Below are 12,394 nucleotides of genomic sequence, written 5' to 3'. Positions count from 1 at the left end.
GAGGTATGAGTTTAACCTTGAAAGACTCTGAGACTTTGGACATGCCAACAGAGACACTTCTAGTGGAAGGAAAGGGGAAGATACTAATTTACATTTGTGTAGAGCTTGTAGTGTGTGGTTGATAAAGAGCGTCAGTTCAGTAGGGGCACAGTAACTCACACCTATAATCTCAGCAATTTGGGAAGCTCAGGCAAGAGGATGGCATGAAGCCAGGAGTTCAAGACCAGCCTAGATAACAAAGCAAGACCCTCCTCTCACATTTTTACAAAAACAAAAATAAAAAATTATCCAGACGTGGTGGTGTGCACCTATCGTTCCAACCTACTCAGGAGGCTAAGGCAGGAGGATCTCTTTAGCCCAGGAGTTCAAGGCTATAGTGAGCTATGATTGCGCCACTGCACTCCAGCCTAACAGAGCAAGACCTTGTCTCTAAAAAAATTAGTTAATTAATTAAAAAATAAAGTGCATCACTCTTTGAACTGTCTTTATTTACAAATTTTGGGGGTGTTCTGGGGACAGTGAGGAGAGACCCTTCTGGCCAGAGCAAAGGGTGAAGATGGCACAAAAAAGTTAAGCTGGGTGCAGTGGCACACGCCTGTAATCCCAGCACTTTGGGAGGCCAAGGTAGGCAGATCACCTGAGGTCAGGAGTTCAAGACCAGCCTGGCCAACATGGTGAAACCCCATCTCTACAAAAATACAAAAAAAAAAAAAAAAATTAGCTGGATGCGGTCGCGCACGCCTGTAGTCCCAGCTACTTGGGAGACTGAGGCTGGAGAATCGCTTGAACCCTTGAGACAGAGGTTGCAGTGAGCCGAGATCATGCCACTGCACTCCAGCCTGGGCGACAGAGCGAGACCCCATCTCAAAAAAAAAGAAAAAAAAGACACAGAGGATAGGACTAAAGATGGGATGAAATGAAATAAAGGAACCAAAGTACAATTTGAAAGTTTTGGGGACAGGTGCTTTTTATTTATTTTGCCAGGCAGCCTGGGGGAAGTGAACAGAGGTTTTGGAACATACAGACTGGGTTTGAATCCCAGCTCTACCGTTTACAAGCTGTGTGACCCCAGGCAAGGTACCTATGCTCTCTGAGCCTCATCTGTAATGTGGCAATAACCATGTTACCTCATCTGGTAGCCCTTTGAGTTAGCATATAAAGTGCTTAGCAAATAATTGCCTCTTGACAAAGTCATACTGAAATTAATTGAGGTTTTATTTCTTTATTATTATTATTATTTTGAGACGGAGTCTCGCTCTGCCGCCCAGGCTAGAGTGCAGTGGTGCAATCTCGGCTCACTGCCAGCTCCACCTCCAGGTTCACGCTATTGTCCTGCCTCAGCCTCCCGAGTAGCTGGGACTACAGGCGCCTGCCACCATGCCCGGCTAATTTTTTTGTATTTTTAGTAGAGACGGAATTTCACCATGTTAGCCAGGATGGTCTCAATCTCCTGACCTCGTGATCCACCTGCCTTGGCCTCCCAAAGTGCTGGGATTAAAGGCGTGAGCCACCACGCCCAGGCGGTTTTATTTTTTATTATTACTATGTTTTGAGTCAGAGTCTTGCTCTGTTGCCCAGGCTGGAGTGCAATGGCTTGATCTTCGGCTCACTGCAACCTCTGCCTCCTGGGTTCAAGCAATTCTCCTGCCTCAGCCTCTCGAGTAACTGGGATTACAGGTGCCTGCCACCACGCCCGGCTAATTTTTGTATTTTTAGTAGAGACAGGGTTTCACCATATTGGACAGGCTACTCTCTTGGCCAGGCTGGTCTCGAACTCCTGACCTCATGATCTTCCCGCCTTGGCCTCCCAAAGTGCTGAGATTACAGGCGTGAGCCATGGTCGAGGAATTTATTTATTTATTTATTTATTTATTTTGAGACAGAGTCTCGTTCTGTCACCCAGGCTGGAGTGCAATGGCGTGATCTCGGCTCACTGCAACCTCCTCCTCCCCGGTTCAAGAGATTCTTCTGCCTCAGCCTCCCGAGTAGCTGGGATTACTGGCACGTGCCACCACACCCGGTTAATTTTTTTGTATTTTTAGTAGAGACAAAGTTTCAGCATGTTGAAACTCCTGAACTCAAGTGATCCTCCTGCCTTGGTAATTAAGGTTTTAGATTTTCCCATTAGGACCTCTGGTGTCTCCTGCACCTTTTCCTCAATTAAAAGTCAACAGTCAGGCCAGGTGCAATGGCTTATGCCTGTAATCCCAGCACTTTAGGAGACTGAGGCAGGTGGATCACTTGAGCTCAAGAGCTCAAGAGTTCGAGACCAGCCTGGCCAGCATGGTGAAACCCCCATCTCTACCAAAAATACAAAAATTAGCCAGGCATCATGGTGCACGTGGGGTCCCAGCTACTACTTGGGAGGCTGAGGCAGGAGGATCACCTGAACCCAGGGAGGCAGAGGTTGCAGTGCCACTGCACTCCAGCCTAGGTGACAGAGAGAGACGTTGTCTCAAAAAAACAAAAACAAAAAAAGTCTATAACTGTCTGGTTTCCAAAGTACCAGCACAAAATTGCCTTTGTGCTCTTTTGAAATAAAATGTGTGTGTGCATGTGCATGTGTGTGAGTGTGGTTGTGTATGTGTGGATTTCTTCACCTCTAGAAAACCCTAAAAAAACTCACTAAACTAATTTTTTCACACTTTCTAAAAACTTGCTTTTTTTTGGTAACAGCTTTATTGAGATATACTTATCTACCATAAAAGTCAACCTTTTTTTTTTTCTTTTTGAGATGGAGTCTCGCTCTGTCTCCAAGCTGGAGTGCAGTGGCGCAATCTCGGCTCACTGCAACCTCCACCTCCCGGGTTCAAGCGATTCTCCAGCCTCAGCCTCTTGAGTAGCTGGGTCTACAGGCGTGCGCCACCACACCCAGCTAATTTTTATATTTTTAGTAGAGACAGGGTTTCACCATGTTGGCCAGGATGGTCTGGATCTCTTGACCTCGTGATCCGCCCGCCTCGGCCTCCCAAAGTGCTAGGATTACAGGCATGAGCCACCGTGCCCAGTCAAAAGTCAGCCTTTTTAAAATGAACATTTCAATGGTTTTTAGTATATTTACAAAGTTGTTTATCCATCACCATTATCTAATTCCAGAACATTTTTATTGCCCCCCAAAGATAGCCCAGGCACATAGCAGTCACATTTTCACCAAAATGTCTTGAACTTGATAGAGCTTATGCTGAGAAATTTTATTTATTTATTTATTTATTTATTTATTTATATGTTTTGAGGCAGGCTCTTGGTCTGTCACCCAAGCTGGAGATCATATCTTACTGCAGCTTGGAACTCCTGGGCTCAAGCAATCCTCCCCGCTCAGCCTCCTAATGTGCTGGGATTACAGGTGCAAGCCACTGCACCTGGTCAAGTTTATATTTTTTTATTTGTTATTGAATGATTTTTTGAGACAGGGTCTTGCTCTGTTTCCCAGGCTGGAGTGCAGTGGCATGATCATGGCTCACTGTAGCCTCAACTTCCCGGGCTCAAGCAATCCTCCTACCTCGGCCTTTGGAGTAGATGGGACCACAGGCATGTGCCCTGGCCATTTAAAACTTTTTTGGGGATCTCACCCTGTTGTCTAGGCTGGTCTCAAATGATCCTCTCAAGTGATCCTCTCACCACCTCAGCCTCCCAAAGTGCTGGGATTACAGGTGTGAGCCAACATGCCCAGCCTCAGGTGAGAATTTAAAGGATAAATCTATTTCTCCCCCATCCCCAGAGCCTACCATGGGAGACTAGGAGGCCCTGTACATGGCCTCAAATGTACAGGTGGATATTATCTCTGAATGAGTTTATCTAGATCGGTGGGGACTGGGGAGCTGCTGATGCAATTGTGACCCCACAGACACAGGACCCTTTAGATGCATACCTGATGTATTTCCAGGATCAAACATGAAAGATATCCCACACGTGGCCAACCCTGTCTCTGAATTTTTTAAATTTATTGATATTACTGGAGTTTGAAAGAAATGAATGCCAGGCATGGTGGCTCACACCTGTAATCCCAGCACTTTGGGAGGCCGAGGTGGGTGGATCACTTGAGGTCAGGAGTTCGAGACCAGCCTGGCCAACATGGTGAAACCTCGTCTCCACTAAAAACACAAAAATTAGTTGAGCGTGGTGGTGGGTGCCTATAATCCCAGCTACTTGGGAGGCTGAGGCAGAAGAATCACTTGAACCCGGGAGGTGGAGGTTGCAGTGAGCGGAGATTATGCCACTGCACTCCAGCCTGGGCGACAGAGCCAAAATCCACCTCAAAAAAAAAAAACAAAAAAAAGAAAGTGGTCCAGTGTCCCTGACCTACGGGTATCCTTTCTTAGTCATGGATTCCGATGTTCAGCCACTTTGGCTTCCCAAAACCCATTCCTTCTAATCACCTGCACTCGCCTGCTGCCCCTGTTCCCTCTGGTTCTGTCTTTCCCAGGGAGACAGGGAAGCTGGTTTCCGCCCTCTGTGATGTAGCCACTCATGCTAGATCTGTATCATTGTAAGGATAATAGCCCCTTACATTTAGGTAACACTTTTCCACTTCATAAAGCACTTTAACAACAATTAACCTCATTTAAGCTGAGCCACAGCCCAGTGATGGAGGCAACCTGCCTATTATTCTTATCTACATTTTACAGATGAAGCTGAGGCTCAAAGAGGTTGGGTGACTTCCCTGAGGTCCTATAGCCAGGACCTGGTGGAGCTAGGACTAGAACCCAAGCTCCTGGTTGGTGGTCCTCTGCACTTTCTCCTGCACCTCTTGGCTTCCTGCACTCCTAAAGAATTCGAGGTGTTCCTTGGATACCCGCCCTTTATCAGCACATCTGCTTAACTCATTGTGGGGCGAGCAGCATCCATCTCCTGAGCTGTTGAAATATAAGGCAGAATGTGTTGAGAAAGTGATCATAATAACAGATAGCATGTTTACGTGTCCAGGTTGTGTCAGGTGCTGTGCTAGGTGTCTTTTAGAGATCTTATCTCTAATACCACTGCCATACATAGTAGGCATTATTATACCTATTTTACAAATGAGGAAGCAGCCTCAGAGTAGCTAGCTTGTCCAAAGTGATCTGCTGTATCTCTAGAAATTTCTCTGGCCTCTCACAGTTGTTTGGAACAGGTCACTGTGCCTAGGCTTTGACATCAGGCATACCGTGGTTTAAATGCTAGTTCTAACTACCAGCTTGCTGTATGGCCGTGAGCTCTGAGCCTGTTGTCCAAAAAATAGGAGGAAAAACTCCTCATTCACAGAGCGCTGTACTGAGGATTGACTGTCAGGCCTAGCCGAGGCTTGGCTGATGGGAAAGGCGATGAAGCACCAAGCTGGATTCAGGAAGGTGCCAGGGTTATTAGGGCTGGAGACGAGCAGCAGGCTAGCATTTTGTCTGTCTGCCCAGTATGCTGGAGGGGTCCATGCTTTAGTTTTAGTATTTCCCTCATTTGGAGGTCTTGTCAGGTGATGCCTTTTGTCTGTAGCTGTAGACTTCAGAAAATGAGGTACAGCTTGCTCAGTGTTACATAGGCCTAATAAAGTCATCCATTGAAACTGGTATTATTTTCTGCCTACTTATTACAATTCAACACCTGTCATTCATGTCTTTCTTCCTCTTCATCTTGATATTTAGTAGAAGATTCTTCATGGGTACAACTCCCTATAACCCCTGGACTGCAGGTGAAAGCAACCATCGAAATGGGCAGGATGCTTAATGCCACACCACACCTGGTGGGATGTGCTGGTTTTCATAGCTTGAGCTCAGCCAGAGAGAGCACTTTTGAAATGGAAATGCACTGTCATCCAAACAGTGAATGGTGTGCCCTGCCCTGTGCCAGCCCAGCCCAAGGCAAAGAACACTGTGTACAGAGCCTGGGAGCCAAGTGCTCACCAAGTGGAGGCAAGAGGTAAGAGGCTCCCTTTGCCCAGGGGAGCCTCTTGCCTTTCTTGGGTAGAGCCCAGATTTTTACAATGACTGGGTGGGCACTGTTGGATTCAGGGTGGAAGATGCTGACTTGACTCTTGGGCATCTGATTCTCCATACAGGCTTTAGGCAAGCTACTTGGCTTCCATATATCCATCAATGAATTCACTCAGAAGTATTTGCCCAGCTCCTGGAATGGCCCTGGCTTTGGGCTCAGGGATGAACAAGGGTAGACCTCATGGAGCTCCCATCTAGCCATGGGATCCACCTGCCTTGGTGACAACTCCTTGCATCAATATCTTCTGGCTGGGTTTGGATGGGTAATTCATCCATCTACACTGAACTGGACTGAGAAGCTGTGGGGTAGCAATAATGAACAATGTAGATTGGATTGCATCATCACTCTTTCTTCCATGGCTCCCCATAACTCTTGGGATCTTGAATAAGGCCCTGCATGGTCTGTCCTCTTCTCCCACCCTCTCTCTCATACTTTCTGTACTCCTATTCCTCAAACAGGCCATGCTTCCTCCCATTCTAGGGTCTTTGCACATGCTATTCCCTTTACCTGGTTGTTCTCTGTGGTGAACAGACTTTAAGTTTGCCCTCATGATCCCCACCTCCTGGTGCTCACACTCTTAAGTGTGGGTGGGGCCTGTGATTTCAATATGGCAAAGGTGATGGGATGTCACTCCTGTGCTTATATTAAGTTATAGAAGACTCCATCTTGCTAGCACACTCACTCTAGATTCTTCTGTCATGCACACTAGCTTTAAATAAACATGAGTCCTATAGCCACAGGAAATAAACTCTGCTAAGAACCAAGAGAACTTGGAAGCAGACCCTTCCCCAGTTAAGCCTCCACGTGAGAACTCATCCCTGGCTCACATCTTAATTGAAGCATTGCAAGGGACCCACTTCTGCAGAAACTGCAATATAATAATTGTGTTGTTTTGGGCTGGGTGCAGTGGCTCATACCTGTAATCCCAGCACTTTGGGAGGCCAAGGTGGGTGGATCAACTGAGGTCAGGAGTTTGAGGCCAGCCTGGCCAACATGGTGAAACCTTGTCTCTACTAAAAAATACAAAAAAAGTAGCCTGTTGTGGTGGTGTGTGCCTGTAATCCCAGCTACTCAGGAGGTTGAGGCAGGAAAATCACTTGAACCTGGGAGGTGGAGGTTGCAGTGAGCCGAGATTGTGCCATTGCACTCCAGCCTGGGCAACGAGAGCAAAACTCCATCTCAAAATAATAATAATAATAATAATAATAATAATAATAATAATTGTGTTGTTTTCGCTGGGTGCTGTGGCTCACACCTATAATCCCAGCACTTTGGGAGGCTGAGGCAGGTGGATCACCTGAGGTCAGGAGTTCAAGACCAGCCTGGCCAACATGGAGAAACTCCATTGATACTAAAAATATAAAAATTAAAAAAAATTAAGGAAATATATAAATTAGCTGGGAGTAGTGGTGGGCGCCTGAATCCTAGCTACTCAGGAGACTGAGACAGGAGAATTGCTTGAACCTGGGAGGTGGAGGTTGCAGTGAGCCGAGATCACGCCACTGTACTCCAACCTGGGTGACAGAGCAAGACTCCTTCTCGAAATAATAATAATAATTGTGTTATTTTAAACCACTGAGTTTGTTGTTTGAAAAAAAAAAGTTGAGCAAATTCATTATTATTTCTTATATGCAGCACAGGAAACTAAAGTATTCTCTAATATTCACCTAGTTGACTCCTATGAACCTCTTATAATCCCCTTCCCAGTCAGATTCATTTTTGTCAGGGAAGCCCTTCTTACCCTCTCTGCCAAGGCCCAATCTCCTTGTCATAGGCTTTCATGTCCCTGTGTGCCTCTCCTCCACATGACCTGTCCAGTTATAATTGTGTGAGGATTCAATTAATATCTGCCCCTCCACTAAAACTGTATGTTCTATGAAAGCAGCCTGTCATGTTCTCCACTTTTTCTCGGGGACTAGCACAGTGTCTGGCACATGTAAGGTGCTCAATAAATATCTTTTGAATAAATAAATGATTTGTAGGACATTCAGAGTGAGGAGAAGTGGAGTGATAGGCAGGGGCTGGATTGCTCAGTGGTTAGAGGCTAAAATGGCACAGGGAAAAGTTTAATGATGTGGTCCTAAAAACTCACTGTTTTTTTCTTTTTTCTTTTTTTTAGACAGAGTCTCCCTTTGCCGCCAGGCTGGATACAGTGGTGTGATCTCAGCTCACTGCAACCTCTGCCTTCTAGGTTCAAGCAATTCTCCAGCCTCAGCCTCCTGAGTAGTTGGGATTACAGGCACCTGGCACCATACCCGGCTAATTTTTGTATTTTTAGTAGAGACAGGGTTTCACTATGTTGGCCAGGCTGATCTCGAACTCCTGACCTTAAGTGACCTGCCCACCTTGACCTCCCAAAGTGCTGGGATTACAGGCATGAGCCACTGCACCCAGCCAAAACTCACTTTTATTGTGACATATCTGGACAACTGGAGCTAAAGCGTGTTTGGGAACATCCTTGATGGGAATATGTTTCCATAAAACAGTCACACCGAGCCACCCTAGGGCTGGCTTCTCTTGGAAACTCCAGGGTCCTTCCTCCTTCTAGATGTTCCTTCTAGAAGAACATCTTGTATTCTGATCCCCAGATAACTTTCTTAACCATATCCTCCCTATGAGTTCTACCTTCACGGTCAGAGAAGGGAAATGCAGGGGGATAAGAGAGGGGTGCAATGAGGAGGAGGGAGCTACAGCTTGGTAGTTTTAATAAAGCCCACAAAATGGCAAATAGCTGATAGATAGAAAGGTGAGTCCATGGGGTGCTATGGATGGAATTCCCCTCAGAATTCTTATGTTGAAGCCCTAACCTTCCAAGTGACTGTCTTTGGAAATGGGGCCCATAAAAAGTTAATTATGGTTAAATGAGGCCATAAGGGTAGAACCCTAATCCAGTAGGGCTGGTGCCCTTTTAAGAACAGGAAGAGAGGCCAGGGATGGTGACTCACACCTGTAATCCCAGCACTTTGGGAGGCCAAGGCAGGCAGATCACGAGGTCAGGAGATTGAGACCATCCTGGCCAACATGGTAAAACCCTATCTCTACTAAAAATACAAAAATTAGCTGGGCATGGTGGCGTGTGCCTGTAATCCCAGCTACTCAGGAGGCTGGAGCAGGACAATCGCTTGAACCAGGGAGTCGGAGGTTGCAGTGAGCCGAGATCATGCCACTGCACTCCAGCCTAGTGACAGAGTGAGACTCTGTCTCAAAAAAAAAAAAAAAAAGAACAGGGAGAGAACCTAGAGCAAGCATGTGAGGACACAGAAAGAAGGTGGCCATCTATAAGCCAGGAAGACAGCCCTCACCAGAACCATCAGCCAGCACTTTGGTCTTGGACTTCTCAACCTCTAGAACTGTGAGAAAGTACATTTCTATTGCTTAAGCTACACAGTCTACGATATTTCATTATGGTAGCCTGAGCTAAGATAGAGGGTTATCCAAAAGGCTCCATTTTGTACTATAAAAATAAGGATGAGAGGCTTCAGCATTCTTAGTCTTGTGTTCTCCACTATCTTCAACTGGACTTTTTCTGTCCCTTCTGTTTTGTTGGCATCAGAGTTTAAATATGGCCAAGTCTCTCCAGCCTTAAACATCGTTCCCCAGGTCCTAAGGCCCTTCCTAGCTATAACCATACTTTCCCCTTTCCTTCCAGCCAAGCTTCCTAAAAGCATTGTCTACACTTGCCAAACACTGTCTCATTTCCATCCATTCACTCCTCACTTAACTTTTTGGCCTCTACCCAGTCAGAAACTGCTTTGATGTCACATCCAGTGGATATTTTGGTCCTCCTCCGACTGTTCTCTTTTTTGACCCTTTGTCCTCCCTCAAATTTCTGGACACTGGTCTCTTCTGCTTTTCCTCATTCCTTCTTGGCATCTTCTGTTTGTTTTTGTTTTTGTTTTGAGACAGGGCCTCCCTCTATTGCCCAGACTGGAGTGCAGCTGTGTGATCTGGGCTCACTGCAGCATAGACCTCCTGGGCTTAAGCAATTCTCCTGCCTCAGCCTCCCACATAGCTGGGATGACAGGTCCATGCTACCACACCTGGCTAATTTTTTTTTTTTTTTTTTTGAGCTGGAGTCTTGCTCTGTCACCAGGCTGGAGTGCAGTGGTGCAATTTCAGCTCACTGCAGTCTCTGCCTCCCAAGTTCAAGTGATTCTCCTGCCTCAGCCTCCCGAGTAGCTGGGATTACAGGCATGCGCCACCACACCCAGCTAATTTTTTTTTGTATTTTTAGTAGAGACGGGGCATCACCACATTGGCCAGGATGGTCTCGATCTCCTGATCTTGTGATCTGCCCACCTTGGCCACCCAAAGTGCTGGGATTACAGGCGTGAGCCATCACGCCTGGCCACATCTGGCTAATTTTTAAAAAATATTTTGGCTGGGCATGGTGACTCACCTGTAATCCTAGCACTTTGGGAGGCCAAGGCGAGAGGATCACCTGAGGTCAGGAGTTCGAGACTAGCCTGGTCAACATGGTGAAACCTCGTCTCTACTAAAAACTACAAAAATTAGCCAGGCATGGTAGCGGGCGCCTATAGTCCCAGCTACTTGGAAGGCTGAGGCTGGAGAATCACTTGAACCCAGGAGGCAGAGGTTGCAGTGAGCCAAGATCATGCCATTGCACTCCAGCCTGGGTGACAGAGTGAAACTCCATCTCAAAAAAAAAAAAAATCTTTTTTTTTTTTTAGAGATGAGGTCTCATTATACTGCCTAGGCTGGGCAGCGAACTCCTGGGCACAAACTGTTATAACTGTCCTGTTAATAAATAAATTCTCCTGTTTCCCATATCAGTCTCTCTGGTTCTCTGTTTCCCACAACAAAATGATCCTCCTGCCTTGGCCCCTCAAAGTGCTGGGATTATAGGCATAAGCCACCACTCCCTGCCCTTTTTGGTCTTTATCTCCAGTCTGCTGCCCTAGTGCCCCTCACAGAAATGTTTATGTTCCCCAGGTTTTGCCCTTGGTCTTCTTTTCTCACTCCACAACCTCCCTCAGGTGAGCCTACCCACTCCTGTTGCTTCAGCTTCTTCCAGTGGTTCCCAAATCTGTAGCTTCAGCCTAGATTCCTTGCTAAGCCCCCAGCTCAGATATCTAACTTCCTCCGGGTGTCCCTCTAACTGGATGTCTCCTAAATAAAGCCTGCTGTCTCCCCCTGCCAGTTCCCCCCTCCCCTGCATGCCCTCTCTTGGTACATGACATCACGATCCTTCTGATCATTCCAGCCAAAAACTAAAGGTCATCTTCAACTACTCTTTTTCCTTACTCCTCATATCTAATCGGTTACAATGACTTGTCTTTTCTTTCTCTTAAATATTTACGTGCCTCTCTCTGTTTCTGTCTTTTCTGCCTCTTACTGCCATAGGGAGAACCTGAAAGACTGTGACGTATCTGTTGGCTCTGTATGGCTTTAAAAAAACAAAAACAAAAACAAACAAAAAAACAGGCAAAATGGAAAGGAGCAATGGATGCACAGGGGAAATGTTCTTTTGCTCTTTTTTTTTTTTGGTATTTTTAGTAGAGATGGGGTTTTGCCATGTTGGCCAGGCTGGTTTCGAACTCCTGACCTCAAGTGATCCGCCCATCTCGGCCTGCCAAAGTCCTGAGATTACAAGCGTGAGTCACCACACGTTTCCTTAGTCTATTCCATTTACAAGAAATGTTGGTATTGGGAGGCGGAGCTTGCAGTGAGCCAAGATCAGGGGCCACTGCACTCCAGCCTGGGTGACAGAGCGAGACTGTCTCAGAAAAAAAAAAAAGAAAAGAAATGTTGGTATTAGCCACTGTGATTGGCACCAGCTGACATGGTTCCCAATGATTTCAACCTCCTGGTATTCTTGCCCTGTGTAATTCATTCCCCTTGAGTGTGGGCTGGACCTAGTGACTTGCTTCTGTTGAATAGGACAAGAGTATTTAACCGCCGGATAGGTTCACCTTGCCCGCTGCCTAGACAAAGCTGCTTTATCAAGACAGGGGAATTGCAATGGAGATAGAGTAATTCACACAGAGCCGGCTGTGCAGGAGACCAGAGTTTAATTATTACTCAAATCAGTCTCCCTGATCATTTGGGGATCAGAGTCTTTAAAGATAATTTGGCAGGTAGGGGCTTGGGAAGTGGGGAGTGCTGATTGGTTAGAATGGAGATGAAATCATAGGGTGTTAAAGTGAGGTTTTCTTGCCATCTTCTGTTCCTGGGTGCGATGGCAGAACTGGTTGAGCCAGATTACCTGTCTGGGTGGTGTCAGCTGATCCATCGAGTGCAGGGTCTGGAAAATATCTCAAGCACTGATCTTAGGTTTTACAATAGTGATGTTATCCCCAGGAGTAATTTGGGGAGGTTCAGTTCAGACTCTTGGAGCTAAAGTTTGCATGACCCCTAAACTGTAATTTCTTTTTTTTTTCCAGATATTTTATCTTTTTATTAAAATCTCTTA

The sequence above is a fragment of the Nomascus leucogenys genome, chromosome 18, assembly GCF_006542625.1.
Source record: "Nomascus leucogenys isolate Asia chromosome 18, Asia_NLE_v1, whole genome shotgun sequence".
In the NCBI taxonomy this organism is placed as follows: Eukaryota; Metazoa; Chordata; class Mammalia; order Primates; family Hylobatidae; genus Nomascus; species Nomascus leucogenys.
The sequence above is the reverse complement of the archived record's forward strand: the minus strand, read 5'-3'. Positions refer to the sequence as shown.